Source organism: Aphelocoma coerulescens, chromosome 12, assembly GCF_041296385.1.
Source record: "Aphelocoma coerulescens isolate FSJ_1873_10779 chromosome 12, UR_Acoe_1.0, whole genome shotgun sequence".
Taxonomy (NCBI): domain Eukaryota; kingdom Metazoa; phylum Chordata; class Aves; order Passeriformes; family Corvidae; genus Aphelocoma; species Aphelocoma coerulescens.
The window spans coordinates 17,230,986-17,250,493 of record NC_091026.1 but is presented as its reverse complement, the minus strand read 5'-3'; the positions used below and the strand labels follow the sequence as shown (position 1 = coordinate 17,250,493).

The 19,508-nt window shown below is 40.4% G+C and overlaps 1 long non-coding RNA gene across 3 annotated transcripts in view; it reads right to left on the bottom strand.

The window, feature by feature from the left end:
• LOC138117682 (uncharacterized) overlaps positions 1-19,508 on the bottom strand; it is a 165,817-nt gene that overhangs the window by 43,611 nt on the left and 102,698 nt on the right. Inside the window, exon 4 of one of the 3 annotated variants that reach the window (XR_011154777.1) lies at positions 10,129-10,500. The exons of the other annotated variants lie outside the window; for them this stretch is intronic. This is a non-coding gene — a long non-coding RNA (uncharacterized lncRNA). Of the gene's footprint in view, positions 1-10,128; positions 10,501-19,508 lie in introns of those variants that run through there. 3 annotated transcript variants of the gene reach the window in all.

The window sequence follows — 19,508 nt, the reverse complement described above, 5'->3', positions numbered from 1 at the left end:
TGTTCAAATACTTTATAGTTTTAATATTTTGAATGAAATTTATAATTCCTTTCCTTCACCAGCTGATACAATAAGACTAAAATAAGCATTTTTGTAGGCTCAATGAAAGAAACAAGTCAGTGTTAAACTTAAGAAAACCAACAAGTAAAACAAATTCTACAGCAAAAACAAAACACCAAGTGTTAAAAAAAGTCATAGACATCAGCAAAATTATTTTCCTACCTTGTTGTGACATTATGAAGAAAACAAAACTCAGAATGCAAGTTTTGATTAAAAAATCTGTCAGTTCACATGTAATTTAATATGGAGTGACATATACTGCTAAAAGGTACAGTTTAACATTAAAGACCAAAGCTCCAATGATTAATATTACCGTGATGACAGAATGGGAGTGCCTTATTTTAATCCACTGTTTATCTCAATGGGGTAATTTATAGATCACTCGACATGTTTTAATAGCAGGCACAAAAAGGTACCCTCTAATATCTACTTGCTTGCAAGAGCTGACATTTGGAGTTACATGTTCAGAAAATACCAGCAACTGCATTTGTTGGACATATATACAAATAACCAGTCATCCCACACACAGTTTATAAAAAGTGATCTATTAATAACAAAACAGCTCCCGAGACATACGGCCTCTTAATATTCAGGTAGAGTATCAAGTGTTTAAGTTAAAATAAGGGCAGGAGCACAAAGAGTGGTCAGCGCATTGATTTGGCTGCCAAATATAGTTTTTACCATCATAAATCTCTGGCTGACAACTGCACAAAGGCTGCTTTACCTAAACCCTGCCAAGGAAGGGTGTTTGCTGCCGGATTGCCTGATAGTCACTATGACAACTGATGCCACAATTAGACAAGTACAATCCCACTTTCAAACAGGCACACAAGTCATTAATTCAGCAGGACTTTTGTTGACAATATGTTATGAGGGAAATATTTAATGCAATTCCAAGGCTGATATATTCTCCTGTTATCTGTAGTAAAATAAATTGCAAGAACTGATGAAAACAACCATTTAATTAGTCTAAAGTGAGCCGAGGAAGCTATCCTGAACCTTTTGGTTTAATGAACTCACAGGTGCACAGAGCTCCTTAGAGTTGCAGTAGACGACTTGAAGAACTTGCTAAGAAAGATGTCACATTTGGGGGGACAGCAAAAGAGAAAGAGAATAAAATGTTTTGAAAAGAGAACAAACAAATTGCCTTCCCAAGTCTCCCATTCTATGAAGATATCCATGAGCATCTTTTCCCCTGTGTGAGGGAAAAATCTCTCAAGGGCTCAACAAGCTGATCTGAGCAACTGCAGAGGAATAAGACTCTGATCACCACTACAATGACATTTTCCCCACCTAGGAGAAGTGAACTGACTTGTTTATGAAACTATTTCCCACTTGATCTGTACTTTGAGGCCACTGGGAAGGTCATGAAGAAAGCAAAAGAGTCATAGGGGGAGGAAAATGCAGAACAGAAAGAGTCTCATACAACTGAGTGCTAAACTTAAGGAAGGGCGTTGAGGGATAAAGATCAGTAAGACATTGACTCACATGCACAGTATGACAAGGGGAGCTCTGAGACCCTCTGCTACAGAAGCTCCATGAGATGTCCTTTGCATAACCCATATATTGCTGTAAAGCAGTTGTTCTGGGGAGGGTGACACCAAGGCAAGAAGCATTTGATATTTTTGGGTTCAGCTGGCAGGAGGAGGGTGAATTGACCTTGACTTGGACAGGAGCATGGTCTGGGGGATCTCCTGAGGTCATTCCAGAGAACAAAAAAAAGCTACATGTGGATGCTGATGGTGCATTTAAGTTGAAAGAGAAGTTTGGTTGCTGGAGCTGCTGAAATCTCCAGGTGGTTAGAGCCTGAGCCCAATTCAATCCATTTCAGCCCCAGAGCAGCCAAGTTTGTGAGGCCTGTGCATGAGTCCTTCCTGTCCAGATCCCAGTGTTTTCAAAGCCACATTCTGCATTGCTGGTAGGATGGGGCATGGGACAGAGCAAAGCTTGGGAATGGTGATGTAGGCAGTGTGATGATGATGATGCCAGTGTGTAGGCATCACACTTTTTCAACAGCAGACCTGCACAGTGTCCCAGGCAAGACATCCTTGCACCTCATTTCAGCTGCAAGAGCAGAACAGGGAGGCCATGAGAAGCTGGGCTCTCCCCCCATCCCTGCTCTAAATGGGCACTTTCCAACCACTCTTCACCTGAATGGCCTCATGGTGCAGTGCATGTGGCAGTGGCCACTACAGCAGAGATTTCGCAGGAGTGGTGCACAGCCCTCCAGAACAGAGAGGTCTGATTCTCACCCCATGGTTACAACGAGTTCCCATGTTCCTAGTGGTTCTTACTTTATATGTTTTAAATTTATTGGTTCAGGAGTTCTCCACCCAGTTTTATGTATAAGCTCATGTTTATGCATTTTCCTTAATTGCCTATATATTAGTTCTGGAAAGTTCTCCCTTCTTCGGTGCCCCATTGGTCTACTCTGTAATTCCCTTCCTTATGTTATCCCTACTGGATATTCCTCTGTTATCTCCTCCTCCTCAGTCAATCCCCATTGGTTGTTTCCCTTTGATTCACCCCCATATAAAATGCTGTGCTCTCCCCTTTTTCCTGGTCTTTGTCCCTGGACCCTCCACTGGGAATAAAGGAGTTGGAACCTACACAGAGACCCCCTCTCATCCTTTGCCTCTGCCAACACTTTCACAACACCTTTGTTTGGGGCTCGCTCCTTGTGAAGGAGCCAGCCTTCCCTGCCTGTTGCAGCTGGCAGCTTTCCCTGCAGGATGCACCCAACCCCTGCCTGCAGAAGCCAGGGATGTCTGCAGCTGGATGCTGAGCTGCCCTGGGCAGCCCCAACAGTGTCAGCTGCATGCAGCATGGCCAGGAGGTGGACAGTGAAGCCATTTTGCACAGGGCATCAATGCCCTTCTTTCTGAAGTTGCTGAAAGGAAAAACAGCTCTTGATCTGCTGGCTCAGGGAAGCTCTTCCTCTGGATTTGTCCTGGTTTTGGCTGGGGTAGAGTAATTTTCAGTGGCTGGTACAGTGCTGTGCTTTGGGTTTAGGATGAGAATGATACTGATAACACACTGATGGTTTAGTTGTGGCTGAGTAGGGCTGATGGAGTCAGAGACTTCTCAGCTTCTTGTGCTGCCCTGCCAGGGAGGAGGCTGAGGGCTACAGGGAGCTGGGAGGGGACACAGCTGGGACAGCTGACCCCAACTGGACAGAGGGTTATTCCAGACCATATGGTATTATTAAACTGCCCTTTAAAATGTTTTTTTTCTCAACCCACATGTTTTTTTTTCTGATTATCTTCCCCATCCCACTGGAGGGGAGCTGTGCGGTGGTTCTGCTGCTCCAGATTAAACCACAAAAGACATCAATTAATCATTTCTGCAATAAATGCTGCTGCTCACTCTCTACCAACAGTAGTACAGGCAAAGTAGTTCAAAACTGGGCTGATCTCCACTGCAGCCATGAATTGGCAGATGAATCTTCAGTATTCTGCTGTCCTTGAACTTTAAAACTGAAGACAAGGACATAGTCACCAAAGAAACCTGATCTCATCACTCAAGAAAATGATGGTACAGATGATCTTTTTTTCTCCATCCAGCCCCAGTCCTCTGCTCTCTTCCGTGCACAGGAATCAGTGCTCCTCTCCAGCCTTAGTTATCAGTTGCCACATACACACAGGAAATGAAGTATTTTATTAAACTGAAAGCAAAGGGCATTGCACCCTAACAGACGTGGTATCAAAGTTTATTACTAAATGTTACCTGTGATCCCTCTAATAGACCAACTTCTCAGCAGAGGAATCTCTACTTGCAGCCACTATGGAAGATGGGCACAAGAGCCCCAGGAAAGCCCTAGTGTGCTTCTTAAGCAGAAATTATTAATAGCTTTAGAAAAAAAATTACAAAAATAAAGCAGTAATTTGATGTGTGATTCCCTATACCAAAACAGGATATCTAGATGCTTGCAACTGCTTCTGTGGTTCACAAGATAGAGCAGGACTACTGTGTGCATTATAAAGAAAATCAGATAGAAACTGCACTATGATAAACAACATTAGTCATGCTACTTTCCTCCTCACATTCTAATGCTTTTAAAAAACAGGCAAATACATATAATTCCAATTTCACACACAAACTGGTACAGAGAAGTTGAATGATGTGCTCAAGATCAAAATGTAAGAGGGCAGATCTGCTTCTCAGAACCCCCTGCTCATGTGTAAGAAATATGCCTGGAGTTGGACTTCGATGATCCTTGCAGGTCCCTTCCAACTTAGGATATTCTAGGATTCAACAATTCTCTGTCTATCCAAGTTATGGATTAGACCAGAGTAATTGATCCTGTTTGGTAACAATAACCTGGTATTTGCAGGAGAATGAGTGACGTGGTTTACCAAAAATCAATAGTTGCATGAAAACTTAACTTCCTTTGTATACAAAATTCCCCACATGCCATTTGCCTTTAGGGAAATTTAGTGAAAGCTTAGTCCAACTTCATTACAATTAATAAGGCTTCTGTCTACTTAGAACCAGCCACAACCATTTTCTCCCTTTGCCTCCCCTAATTGCTCCTCATGCTGAAGACTACAAAATAATTCAGCAGCTATTGGTAGAGGAAACACATAAAGCTAAAACTATTGCACTAAAATAAATTTCCATCTTCTTATGCCTTGTGGCACTAATGGATGCTTGCCTGCAGGGTTTGTTTTGTCAGTTTTAATTTTAATTAGGAATTAACTCTGCAATGTGTCTAGTTTCTTCACCCCTTTTTTTCCCCCCACTGGATTACATTTCAGTTGCATCATGCCTCCTTCCTAAGGCTTCTGGAAGGGCTCTGCACACTTAATGATAAAGATTCCAGTTTTCCATTCTGAGTCTTTCTCATGTTTGATTACATCATCCTCTTCTAGATAAGTGTGTTTGTTAACATAATGACATTACTGTTCAATTTTCACAAAGCAATTAAAGATGTGTTTAATTTGAAGAATCTCAGTTGTTTTATTGTCTAAATTGCAATTAGGTATATTAACTTCAGCAGGAGTAGTAAATACTAATAAAAGTGCTTTGCTGAGCTAAAGTCTTTAAGAAGGGTATACAGACAACATAACTGCATACTTTTATGTAACAAATACAGAATGATTTTGATGTATACAGGTTATTAGAGTAACTTCTTGTAATACAGAAGGGATCCTACATTATAGCAACAGACAGCATTTTCACTCCCCACCAACTCAGCTACAGAAAATACATGCTTATTTTGATGAAAACTTCTTTTGTTTTGCCTGGCAAACACTAAAAAATAAATCTACTGTGATTGAATCGATAAGGATCCCTGCCCAATACACTATTAAGTAGCAATATCCACATTTTCTTTTCCGTGGGATTTGTTTACTGCTTTTTCAAATGAATGCGTGATGGCATCATTAGTGCCAAGTTCTTATATAAGAGTTATTAGATATTTAAATGCCGATGTTTGAGTGTCCGTTCTACACTTAAAATAGATGACTGTCAGGTCTTGTAAACTCCAGAGCAGAGCTGAAACATTTATCTGATCTGAAAGCCATTTATTGAAACTATATTTTGTGCCTTTCAAGTGGCACTGCTATTATATAAGGGGAAAGCTGGAACTAACACTGCAAAATCCTAATGATCCTCGCCTGCCTCGCACAAGTCCAGTGGACCAGATCCAGAATTCATCGGAAGTGACAGGTGCCTGTCAATGCCAACATCAATGGCACTGGGCAGGAAGGAGGGTAAATGACAGTGATACAGGAATTTCTAATGGATTAGTGGACCCAGACATAGCTTGATGAGGGAAGGAGTGGTAAGAGTGACAAGGAAGTTCTCCCTGCTTCTTTGGGTGTTATCTCCAGCACCTGTGTTTTAGGGTTGCAGTCTGATGATTTTGCTGGCAGAGGGTTGATTTCTTTAGGAATATTATTAAGTTTTCTTTCTCAATGCTGGTTGTTCAGTGGCTGTTTTTGTCATTAAAGACCAAAGAGCTGAGCTGTGGCGGGATTTCACGCAGAGTCCCACTGTCCCAGGTGACCTCTTGGTCAACATCACTGCTTAATTCTGCAAGATCAGTACTTTTAACACTTGGCTACTTGAGATTTCCTCAAGGCACTACAGCACTGCATATTCCAGTATTTACTGAAGGAATAGATCAGTGTTCCTGTACAGCCACCCAACATGCAGAGCTATTAAAAAATAATGTTCATGCTGCTTTTATTTTGGTCTATGAATAAATACACTCTGCAACTTCCTTCCAAAACAAATGTCTTCTCTCGCAAGGCCTGCCATGTTATGTTGCATCTCTGCACATTAAAAGTTAAAAAATTATTTATCCTGAATTGTTAAAATTTTCATTAATGGCAATTTATGTCACTCAAAGAAACCTCCTTGGGAAGAACATGGCATACTTGTACAGACCTATTATGAGAGTTGTCAGAAACATTTGTCCTTATGAAATATAAATAGACAGTATGTTAGATGATTTAGTGAGGGTTCTCTTATTTATTTAAAAACAAACATGTTTTTTTCATTTCTCCTTTCAGGAAACCAGGTCATGTAGATTAGACAAGGAGGTTCTCAGGCTAATGTTAACACATCTGTAAATATTTTCTCAAACAGCTTATCCATCTCTCCAAACACCCCAGGCTTGGACCTGTCCTGGGGCAGAAGGCATCACCTTAGTCCTTCTCCACTTCTCCATGAGGACACACTGGGGCTCAGTGAAACCCCACTATATCACCTCCTTCCCTGGAAATTTGATGTCCAAAGCACCCTCATGGGAACGCTTTCACCCAGTGCATCATTTTCCCAATACTCACAGCTCTTGCTGCCTCCAAACATCAGGTGAATTTACCCCTGCAAAAAAAATGGGTTGTGCTGCCTTTGAATTAGACCTGGGTGGGTAAACAAGGATCATTTCTTTGTTCTTGCTGATAACAGCTTAACAAAGCTGTGTGCACAGCTCCGCAGTGATGCTAAACTTAATTTTCTACAACTGCTGAGGTTCATAACCAGAATCCATTTCAGGTGGACATAAAAATCCAGCCCAATATTTACTTGCCACTGGATACAAATGTTACCTAGTGAAGTCTGCACTAGTGTCAGAGAGGTGGATAAATCCTTCAACTTTGTTAAATGTGGAATAAAGGAGAGAATAACTTGAATTAAATTCCTGTGCCCACTTGAAATGATGTCTGGCTGTGCCTCTGTACCTGTGCCTGATTTTTGCATGAAAATATTCTCTTTGTCCCTATCTGGTGTTCTCCTTCAAAAAGGAATTGAGTTAAAAAAGAAGGCAATAATGTAAGATTTTTAAGCAAACAGTTCAATATTTCCTTTAAAATGTTCTCTGTATTCAAGAGCACTTTGATTTCTATCTTTTTTTTTCCCTCCAGGCTTTGAAACTGTACCTCTTTTAAAAAAAGACCATCCCTGATTTTAGTCTTTTGTTCCTTTATGAGCTTTGTCCCCGACTTTTAAATGTGGAGAGAGTTGAGAGGCATGTTGTGAGAGGAGAGAAAATAAAAAAAGTAAAAAAAAAAAACTTGCAAACTGTGTTAAATACACCTTTTGTTCATTACGTTTAATATAACATTCACTATGAAGATTGATATTGAATTATACATTAATTTTAATGCTAAATAACTTTTCTATTTAAAAACCCCTTAGTTTTCTTATAATGTACAGTAATTAAAAAGTGAACCAAAAGAGGCAGCAATAAATCAGGGTGCACAATGCAGTAAAAATATTATAATTAATATTTAACATGCGTTTTGATTACTTTTAGAATAAGTACAAGAAATATCAATTAGAATATATATTCAAACTTTGCTGCCTTTTCCCCATTATACTGTGGAAAGGGGCTATTTTTAATTCTGGATATTGCATACAAAATAATACATAGTCCCTAATTAAATATAAGGCTGCAATTCAATCGAGAGTTTCTGCTGATGTCATAAATAATAAGAGCACAGCTCGAGGTATCAATGAATGGCAGCCAAAGCCTGAGATTGAATTACAACTTCAGCATTCAGTCTGTGGATCTGTATTGTTATTTGCAATAGATGGAAAATGATTATTATTATTTTTTAAATACAGACAAAAAGAAGGAAATTTGAATTCAAAATCGGTGACTCGGTGGTGGAAGATTAGAAGTCTTGTGATTAGAGAACACAGCTTATTGGAAATTGAAATGTACAAATGTGCCAGGCAGCAAATCTGTAGTTGAGGCTAAATTCTGCCTTTTGTTTGTTGGGTTTTTGAAACCTATGGGCAGTTCATGCCTAAAAATCAAGCATTGGTGTCGTTCTCAAGAATTTTGCCTCTGCCTACCTGATCTGTGTCCAGAAACCATCTCTGGAGCTGCCCAGCTCTCACCTGGCCTGGAGGTCCCAGCAGGGAGCAGAAATCCTCGAGGTAGAAGGTGCTGCCAGGGTGAAAATCAGTGACACCAAGTCACCCTAATCCTTTTTGTGGAAGGAACCTTCCACCCCTGCAGTCTTTTACCCCCAGCGGGTTTTCTGCATAAACCTCAATTATTTATCATTTCCATTCAGAATGAGTAAGGGCTGTACACTCATGTGGACATTTTCCCCAAATAAATGACCCCTTAATAACCAGAAAGATTTTTATTTATGTAACATATTGGATTTCAGTTATGTTATGGCAGCAGAAAGAAGGTAGTTAATCAATATGAAGGCTTGCTTTCAACAGATTGCACAGCACTCAGCATGACAAGATCCGCTTCTGCTACACCACAGGTCACTCGTTTGTATTTTAGGGCCATTTTTCCATGCTTAGCACATCCATCTAGCCACGAGGATGTACACCTCTCCATCTGACTCTGGCATGCAAAAAGTCAACAGTTTAAAGGTGCTAAAATACCATGAGTCCTGAGCAAGGTGTGAGACACAGCTGTGATGCCACAGAGCCTAAACCACGTTACTGGCTTTAGAGGTGTTTGTCACCTCCTTTCTGCCCAAACTCAAGGCATCACAAAGTCCCTTCTTATTACTCCCTGCCCTGCCCTGGCTCGGTTTGTGCAGATGGTGGGGGCCAATATTTCCCCCAGCCTAAGGAAAAATAATAACAGTTATGGCCCAGAGTCTGGTCTGTTTGCCCTGTGATACAGCCACATGAAGGGGTGAAAGGTGTTCCCCTTTCCTGCCTGGGCAGGTGTGTACTGAGGGTTAGATGCCAACTTTTCAAGAAAAAGAACTTGATGCTTATAGTTGGAAACCCTGTGGCTCCCAACATCTCACGTGCTACCTTCTGGCACAGGCTGGCTATGCCAGAACCCATGGATTTTTCTTTACAAAATCAGTATACTGCTGTCTAAGAAGTATTTTGTCTCATTTAGGCTAAGAAGTGCAAAGAGCCAAGAGACCCTGAAAACACACAATGAAGTCCCTTGGAATACAATTTCTCTTCATATGGTAGGTTTTACTCAATATTTAAATATCCTATTGTTCTTAAGCACATAAATTTTATTGCCTTTGCCCTAAAAAGAGCCATTTCCTAAAGAGTTTTAAACTATACAATAACAATTGTCATGATAGCCTGTTTATGCCTTCCAGGTGATTTTTTGAAGGGCAGAAAGTATATGTTTCTTTCAGACATTTGCTGTTAACTCCAAACAACCTGCAGAAATTTTGATGGTCACCTTTGTAACTGAATAAGGGTTTAATTGTGCCTGTAACTGACCATACAGACATGGGCCCATGGTTTTCAAAACAGCTTTGCCCTGGTGAGAAGAAACCTTGAGAAATCTTGTGAAAGCAGACAAGAGAGCAGTGAAAACAAGGTGCAAAATACTGAGATGGTCCTTCCTAACACAGAATACATCTCAATGCCTTTTATCAAGACCAACATGAGCAACATAATTTACTGCCAAAATAAACCTGCCATAAACTCAGATACTTTGATATTGCTGATAAACAGGTATTTCAATTTGTAAAGTATATGTTTACGTTGGTATGGGGAGATGTTAGTCCCAGGGTGATATTTAGAAAACACAAACAGCTGCCTCTGTCCCCAGACGCTCATAACAAAGTAATAATAATCTTCCTCCATGATAAGCTGCTATGTCTCTCTCCTATGTCTCACTTGATTCAGAATTTATCAGGATTTGTTTTTTTCTTCTTCAGCTTTTTGGTTTTGGAGATGATTTCATTAGGGCTAAGAAGGTTAAGTTCTAGGGTCTGTTGTGTGACTCTTGAATTTAGACTTTTCTAGGTTCTTCCAAAAGCGAAAGGGAAATCTTTAACAGACACACCTCTCACCATCTCCTCCATCCATCAGTGACTCCCTGACATATCCAAGAAGCAGTGCCTGGAGGCAGAGGCCAAGTCCCATCTCTGCCAACTACAACTCAAATTTAACCCAACCTGCACTCAGCGCTGACCTGTACATGTGGGGTTGTGTCTTCAGCTACTGCTGCTGAATTTGGTCCAGCCAGGGCCTCATCTGCAAAACACATCAGTAGGAAAGAGGTGTTAGATGATAGATTCTGTGGCTATTTCATCTCCAGATGGAAGTAGCTCTTCAAATAAAATGCCAGCAGAAAAATCAAACAAATTAACCCAGTGGTTTGCTGTCCTGCAAGTAGTTGGTGCTGCTTTGGGGTGACAGACCATTTGTGCTTGGAGAAGGAAGGGCTTGGAGAAAGCAGCATTTTATTCCTCTCTCTCCAAGGCAGACATGGGATAAAAGGAGAGAAGATAAAGGAGGGGAGCTGGTGTATCTGACTGGCTGTTGAGGACATCAGACTTATTCTGAGGGCAGAGAGAAACACACACTAATCCAGTGGTGCAAATTCATGGAAGAGTTTGGAAATCTAGAGGAAAAACAGCCTGTCAGGTCCGGGCTGAGCTCCTGGGATTATGATGAGTTTCTCTCTTGCTATTGATTGTTGTCACCAAAATACATCTGCTGCTTTATGCAACTGAGGCTTCCTATGAAATGCATACATAGGCTCAATGATTCTTATAATTACAGGCTGAAAAGAACTTTGCATATTCATGAGTATCACACCATTTGTCACAGCTGTAGACCTCCAGTAAGCAATGCCTGTGATTAGGGTTTTGTTCTTCCCAAGTATATATTTTTCCATGAAACCTTATTGGTTCTGAAAAGTTATGATCTTAACTCTCCACTCCTGTCAAACACAATTTTATTCTTTTTTACTGCCAGCAAAATGAATGAATTCCTGCTTCTACAGCCAACATCAGGACTAGCCGGAACTGGAATTTGCATTGATGAGGCAGTATTTTATTTAACTAATGTAATAACCTACAAAAATCTATAGTTGGAGTGACAACAATTTTATTATCCCAAGTAAAGGGCTGCCTATTCATTTTCTCCTCTGTGATTTAAGACCACTAACCTCTAGACCGCCCTGCTCATAAACAAACAGGTCTTGTGGACCTTCTTAGGTTCACAAAAGAGGTCAAATGAAATAATAAAGACCTGGTATGCTACAGGATGTACTAACCATTAAGCAGCAGATTAAAGATTGAAAGTTTTTGAAAGCTAGACAGCCATGTATGAAATCTAACCCACCCCACAGGCATTTCAACATAAAATGGTAGTAGAAGTGAGAAAAGTAGGCTTTTTTCCTTCTGAAGCTATATTTTTCTAACACAGAAGACAGAGAAGTGTAATCAGTCATGGTCAAAACCCTGCCAGTGAGTATTACTTATTTAGCCTCATATTCCAGGTGACTCACAACTTGTCTACCTGCCAACATCTGAAAATAATAAGTTATAGTAAAGTTATTAACTAAAACTATGTGAACTTTGAAGTAGCTAAACCTAAATTAAATATAAACATACAAAACAGCCTGGGGCTAATTAATCTAATTTGGGCTCAGCCACCTCACTCCATTTTTGTTTGTTTGCAGTTGTTTTTCCCCTTCCTCCTCCTATGTGGTCTGCAGAGGGGGATGATCTCGAGGCTGGTCAGGGGCAGAGATTGCATCTTTCCTCTTCTCCGGTCAGAAAAATGTGGTCACCAAGAAACCGCGGTCGACAAAGAGCTGGTTTGCCACAAGCTCATCTCTCTGGATGTGCTGGGAAGGGGGGGAGCTGTGCCGAGGCAGATGTGTGCCAGCTGAGAGCCCGGCTCCGGGAAGCTTCTTGCCCACGCACCATGTGTGGCTGGAAGGGGAAGCCCATCCTCCTCCTCCTCGCTGTCAGGTTTAAATTGCATGCTGGCGGCTTTGATGACAACATGGTGCTCCTTCCAGGAGCTTCCTCAGAAAGCTGAGCCTGAAAGCAGCACCAAGGGAATCATCTCTTGCTCGGTTTTTGGTTTTTTTGAACACACTGAGCTCTTTCACCACTGATGAGGCTCTTCTGCCATCCTAGGCAGGTGGAAAACGTGCCCGAAGATTACGCAATGTTCAATGTTTAGAGAGGTTATGTTGGCCAGGCCATTTTTAGTATTTTAGAGGTTTTAAACTTAAAAAGTGAAGGGGGAAAAAAAACATGCTAAAAATAAGCTCTTGATTAGGTGTGGGAAAAGTGAAGATTCGAGGAAATCTCAGGGCTGCAGCCCCAGCACGAGGTAACAATAGACTCAAAACACAAAAAAGTGTCAGTGCAGTTCTCTTGTAAAAAGACGAAAATGCACAATAGCACAACAGTGAGTTCACCTATTATATAATTGGAGGTTGTGTGTACATGTGCAGACAAGACGACAGAATAAAAAGCCTCCTCTAGGAAATCCAAAACTTGGCAGCTTTGGCCAGGTAAAGTATGAGGCGGGTAGTGTCTAACAACAAAAAGAAACAGTCTGTAACTAAGGTTTGAATCAAGCTACAGCTCTCCTTGCTAAACAGCAGCCAGATTTACTGCTGCAAAACCCATAAAAACAAAGGGAGAATGAGTCTGGCACAAGAAACAAGGCACAGAGAGAGAAAGGCAGAAAAGGAGACGCGGCATTAAATACACCAAGGCTGAGTTGTGCATCTGATTTCATACAAGGATAATTTGGAGTGCTATGCATAAAGTGAGAGGATTTCATTCATACGGAGTTTCCACATGGTCTGAAGTGCCTTTCCCAGGGAGCCAAAGGAAACCCAACCTGCCTGACAGGAGGGATGTGGAGAAACTGCTGTGCCCTCCGCCCCACCAATGCTCTGCTTTGGCATCTGGGATGGCTTCCCAGAGCTCTCCTCTTTCCCAACCCAGTGTCCATCCTACCTCAGGGAGCTAGTGGGATCTCTAGGCTTCACAAATTTTTTTAACAATACAGCAATCCTTGATTTGGCCTTGTTTACAGGGATTTTCCTGTCCCTTGGAGCCTAACCATGTCCAACACTCTGGCTAAGGTACATGAATTTACACAGCAAGAAATAGTGATTCTGGTGCTCTTACTGTAACAGGATGAAATGTTTCAATAAAATTGTGCCATACTTGATATTTTCCAGGGGAGATGGCTCTACAAAGATGAAATTGACTATTTTGGTGGAAAGCATCTCTACAATCTTCTCTTACAACCACCTGTCAGGTCATTTCTACCCTGAAGGCGTCACAGATCTTTTCACATTTACCCATACTAAAAAAGCCAGAAATACTTTCCTTAACGTGAATTTAATGTATTAATAATCCTTTCCTTGTTACCCCTTACTCCTACTGCTACTTCTCCAGAGCTCTCATGTTCGTTTCCAACTCAATTGCCACGATCCACACACATATGCATTTTGACCACAAGAAAACTACAACCAAACCCATCAATTAACTTGTTTCCTTTTCCACATGCACCACATCAGTCACAGCTCTCCAAATGGTTCATCTTTCTAGATTTCTTTTCATTTAACAAAAGAAAAACATACTGAAATGCACTAATAGCAATAAAAATGCTTTGGTGTTATTTTTTGTTTGGCACATTTCCTATTGTTCTCTGATCTGCAGGAGTTCCCAAGTCATCCAACTGTGTTATTGGGATTTCCATCCTGATTCTGCAACAAAGTTGATGAGGAACTGGTCTCTAACCCATCACCTTGCTGCACATGCTGGCTGCATTTGGAGATGTTACAAGATCATTTTGATGTTCCTTTTGATCAAATAGAGTATTAAGCCTCAGATTATTAATGTATAGAGACAAATGCATCTCTCTTTGTTATTAATATCAAGATTAAAAGGTACTTGAAAGCTAATAACTTATTTCCATTTTAAAACTTATAATACAGTAAATACCTTACAAATAATGATGTATGTGCTCATAATTGACTCATTAGGTATTTACCCAACAACAGACATAGGGTCATTACCAAGAAGCTTGAGTATTCCATGTTTTATGGAATGTGGGCTGCATTTCAGTAGATAAATTATTCCAAAACTTTCTTTTCTGCCTTTTCCCCTGTTTGAGACTCAGATGCTTGATGCACCTGTGGACTTACAAGATAAGGGATTGGGGGTTTTTGCTGTTTGTTTTTTCACCAAAGTAGATGACACAGATAGAGAAAAGCACACTGAACAAATTCCAGAACAACTGTTCCTACCTAGGTTTCTTTTCTTTTAACCCCGCAACTGCATAGGAAAGTCAGTGCATTATTTTGGGACTTTGATTTTAGCAGAAGGCTTTGTAGCCACCAGTATTCAGACAGACCCCTGGGAGTACACAGGGAAGGTTGCAAAGAAGATAGAATTGAAACAACATGACAAACAAGCCCAGACCAAATCCCAGGCAGGATTTTTCTGTGAACTTTTTTCACCACCAGCATGAAATCAGCCACCTCTGAAGTTTGACCACACTTAAAATCATAGACCCAAGGACGGTAGGTAGTTTAGACCCGTTCTGTAATGTTTGCCATTTCAGGCCAGCTCCTACAGATATGTGAATACTTTACTTGTGTGAGCAGTCCCACCAAGGACTATTTGCATGCATCAAGCTAAGCACAGATAGCATTGTTTGCAGAAGAATATAATTCCTTATGACCTAAAATGCATGAATGTATCAAAGGACATCAACAGAGCCCAGGTCAGCAGACAGGCCCCTAACTTACTTAACTTTTATACATATGACTAGTCAAATATTCTCATTTCTAATTGCCTACATACATTTGTAAATGTATCCATTAATACCTGAACTTCAAGCTTCGGGGGCATATTTTCAAGAACAACTTCCTTTAGATCTCTCTGCAAAGATACCACTGTTTTCAGGAGAGTTAATAAAGTCCTGGCAGATGCAGAATATAAATCCATACCAGTGACGGGTACAAGTCTGTTCATTCCTATTCATGAACTGTGTATTATTTATACAATGTTTGTGGGCTCAGCAAAGCAGAGGATATTTTTTAAATAAATGTTTATGTTCAAATAACTTTGCTAGTCTTATCTAATCTACCTTCAACATCTTAAGCGCTGTAGGTGATTTTAAAAGTTTGCAAAATATCTCTCATCTGCTTTTACACACTGGGTTTGGCAAAAACCAGATGTTTGAATATTTAGCAATTCTGACATACAAAAAATTATCATGATGCCATCAAGTATCTTAAATCTTTTGCAAAAGAGTGTTAGCAATTTATCAGTGGGAGGATTTTCCTCTCCCTCTCTTCCTACTCAACCCCTGACTCATTCATCTCTTTACTGCTTTAACAGGCTTGTCCACTCCAGTGCTGCAGGTAAATTTTAGGCTCTTCATTTTCCACATGGACAGAAGGGCATGCACTACAGACTAAGGCCTTGTCCTTGGAAATGTTCACTCAAAGTTCCCAGAGACTGGAGGGGTGAAGTCCTTAATATCTGCAAAGATCTAGTCCTGTTCAACCTCCTCATGACCACAGGGAAATGGCACAGCACTCTGGGGTTTGACTTCTCGCTGCACCCTCACCACTGGACCATTCTTTCTCTCCTAAATCAAGTTAAGAGTCACTCTCCTATGAAGGAAATCCATTTCCAATCCTTTATTGGTTCATGTTGGTAGCAGCAAAATCTTCTGTCCCATCCAGAAAACTGTGTTGGAAACTTTAGCAACATAACGTAGGCTAATTTTATTAGTTTTATCCAAGTTCATTTTATTTATTTAATCCTGCTAAATTTCTGGCCCCTCTAATCCCTGCTAGTGGCATTCAGCTCTTGTGACACACTGGTCACATGTGCACACTCAGAGGACTTCAGCAAAACCCAAGGGGAAACTTTCTGCCTGCAGTCAGGGAATGTGCTCCAATGCTGATCTTCTACCTGTGGAGTTTACTGAGGGCTGTCTGGTGAAATGCAACATCATTGTCAAGCTGCAGCTGCACTTTGGCTGTCACTGACAGCCTGATGGATCATAGAATATTTCCTGGGGACACAGTGGCCAAGGCTTGGTCTGCATGATCGTTGCATGGGTGTGACATCAAGGACATGGGGGTGAAACCTACACCAACAATCAGGCACTGCTAGTCTTGATTTCTTTAAACTAAATATCTACAATTTTTTATCCATTCATGTTTGAGGAGAATGACCCAGTTACAAAATCAGGTGTAGGCTGGGAAGAGGAGTAGGTGGAAGGGGAAGAGCTTGATCTGTTTGTAGGGGAGGTCACAAGTATTTGGGTGTCAATTCATATGAGAATTTCCACTTGACATTATCTGATGTGGTCAAAATACTCAACCCTACCAGTTGGGGTTTATAATAGGAATGCCCACTCAACCTTAGCTCCAGCAGCCATAACTGTAGCAATATAATACACCCTCACTGGACCTACTCAAGCTGCATTTTGATGATTTGGCTTACTCTTAACGTGCAATCCCTGGCAACTCCCAGGCATCAGGGCTCTCCTGATCGTTAAAATGTTCTGTCTGAACATGGCTCAGACTTGCCCATCTTATGAGTGTTGTCTTTAGGGCTACTTGAAAGAAAAAAAAAGACCCTTTTTATTTAAAGTGACAATGCACAGGAAAATGAATATATAGCTTATGAATAGCTACAGTGATTGTGGTGTTCTTTTTAGCAACTGATTGCACGTGTGAAAATTACCCTCCTTGCAGGAAGACTTTGCTTCACCTTCCAAGCCCCCAGACCCTGCACCCGTTCTTCCCACTACTGAGCAAAGGGTTCGATGGCTCGATGCTCGTTGTATGTTGGGAGGGGGATGTGGAAGAAGTGAAATAGGCCTCTATGGTCTTTGGAAGCTGGCCAGGGGTGAGGCCATTGGATCTATATTTAGGAGGGGTTTCACTTAATAGGGCTTGCAGCTGTGCATAGGTTGGGGTGTGAATTCCATCTCTCCCGACATACAAAACCAAAGCTTTATTAAAGAAGCAGTGACTTTGAGCTGTTCTGAAGTACCCTATCATTTTCACTACTCTGTTCATCTGTTAAGGCATTTATATGACACATATAGGAAATAAAAGCCATCAATAAACCCTGTGTTTTGAGTATACAGATGCAATGACCAGTAATAGGGTTAATAACCAGGAACAATGCGAACAGAACCAATACTTTTTACCAATATATTTTCTCACAAATTAATGTTCAAAAGTATAAATTCCCTAACCACTTGTGTCAGAGCTGGAAATATTATTGCCTCTCTTTTATATGTAGGAAAAGTTGGAGCACAGAAAGGCTTTGTGAATACCAAGAGCCATTCACAGCCACACCATATCCTTACTTTGAGATCACTGTGCATAAAGTGCAATGCCAGGGCAATATTTTGTTGCTTTGTATTTGGGCGTGGCTCAGCTCAGTGGGACCCCAAGAACAACCTGATGCTCTCCAAATCTTCCACTAAGCAGCCCAGACAGGAACAGTTCAACACCCCAACTTTCTCCTACTCTGGTCCAGCAAAAACTCAGTGCAGGGGTAAAATCAGTTTCCTAAGCTTCCACTAAATGGTATCTTAGGACAAGAGGACTTGCCCAAGTGCAAAGTCTTTATTTTATAGTATATATACAGAAAGTATTTGTTTTTAATAATTTTATGATTCTGTAGATTTTCTGTTTAAAGAAGGCTTCAAAAATAATTTTTTTTTCCTTTTCTCCATCCGTTGTTTTTAACTCTGTATTCATGCAAGCAGTTAAAAGTAAGAACTTGTGCTCCAGTTTTAATTGAGATTTTTCTCTAAATTTATACGTATGGGCCCAGTCTTGCAAAACATTTCTGCATAACAATTCTCAGACATGACCTTTTCTGCTAAGCTGCAGAAACACAGCCATGCGTTGTGGTGCTCAGCACCCTGTGTTCTGTTTCTTCAGCATCCTTTTTCTTGGTCTGGATGAACGTGCTCTTACCCATTTATGACACTGCCATGGAGAACATTGCTCTAACACAAAACTTAATCACTTCTCTCTTTGTGTCTGTCTTCTGATTGCCCCTTTTCTTCCAAACTAAAAATAAGTTCTTTGTATTCGCTAAAGCCCATTACAGCTTCAGCTTCTCTTTCCCATTGTCTCTAGTTTGCCATTAAAATGTACTAAGTGCTCTTAGTTACACCATGATGCAGCCTCCTTTGCTCTAGTTAAATTTTCCGACATGCACATTTCTTCTTTTCCCCAGTCTATCCCCACAGGGAGAGAAGCTCCTCATAAATACCTAAAGAGCAACCTCCTCCACTCGCTTACTTGTTATTCCTCCTCACCAGCTCGGCAGGGACAACAGGTCCAAATGAAATCTTTTTTCTCCTCCTGTGTTTGTGGTCTAATAATGGCTGTATGTTTGACCATGACTCATTGGATACCTATGTATTCTCCCTGGCAACGAGCAGAATTGCTCCGTTTTTGAGACCAGACTAGATTGGGTTTACCAAGGACAACATGGAAACAGACTTTACAGGTTTTTAAAGACCAGACTTTATCCTTCTTAAAACATTTCACTGCTCTAACTAAAAACAAGAACTGTAAGCACTCTCAGACAAAGACCATCATTCTGTTTGGTATTTCATAACACCAAGCACAGTAGAGGCCTGGCCCTTGCCTAGGACTCTGAGAAAGTGTTTATTTATAGAAATAAAATAAAATAAAATAAAATAAAATAAAATAAAATAAAATAAAATAAAATAAAATAAAATAAAATAAAATAAAAGTAAAGTAAATAAAATAAAAGTAAATAAAAGTAAATAAAGTAAAATAAAATAAAAGTAAATAAAAGAAAATAAAAGAAAATAAAATAAAGAAAAACAGCTTTTTGAGTGGAGCCTGTATAATAAATAAATGACTATCTTTATGTGTACAACTGGAGAAACAGCCACATGACCCCATATGGACCTGTTAGACAAGCACACAACGTTGCAAAGTCTCATACACTCAGTCATCACCATTAAAAGCTTTTCAATTTTCCACTTGCAGAGATGGTTCTGTACAGAAATGGAGTTGATGCAAAAATAAAGCTACAGTTATTCAAAACCCACCTCTTTCGATATCACCCAACTTAAGTTGTTCAAATTATCTTGCTATAATTGATTTTTTTTCCAATTGGCTAAAATACCTTTTGTAATACTTAGCTGTGAACGAAGTGCAGAAATGAAGGGCTTTGAATTGTTTCAAATTA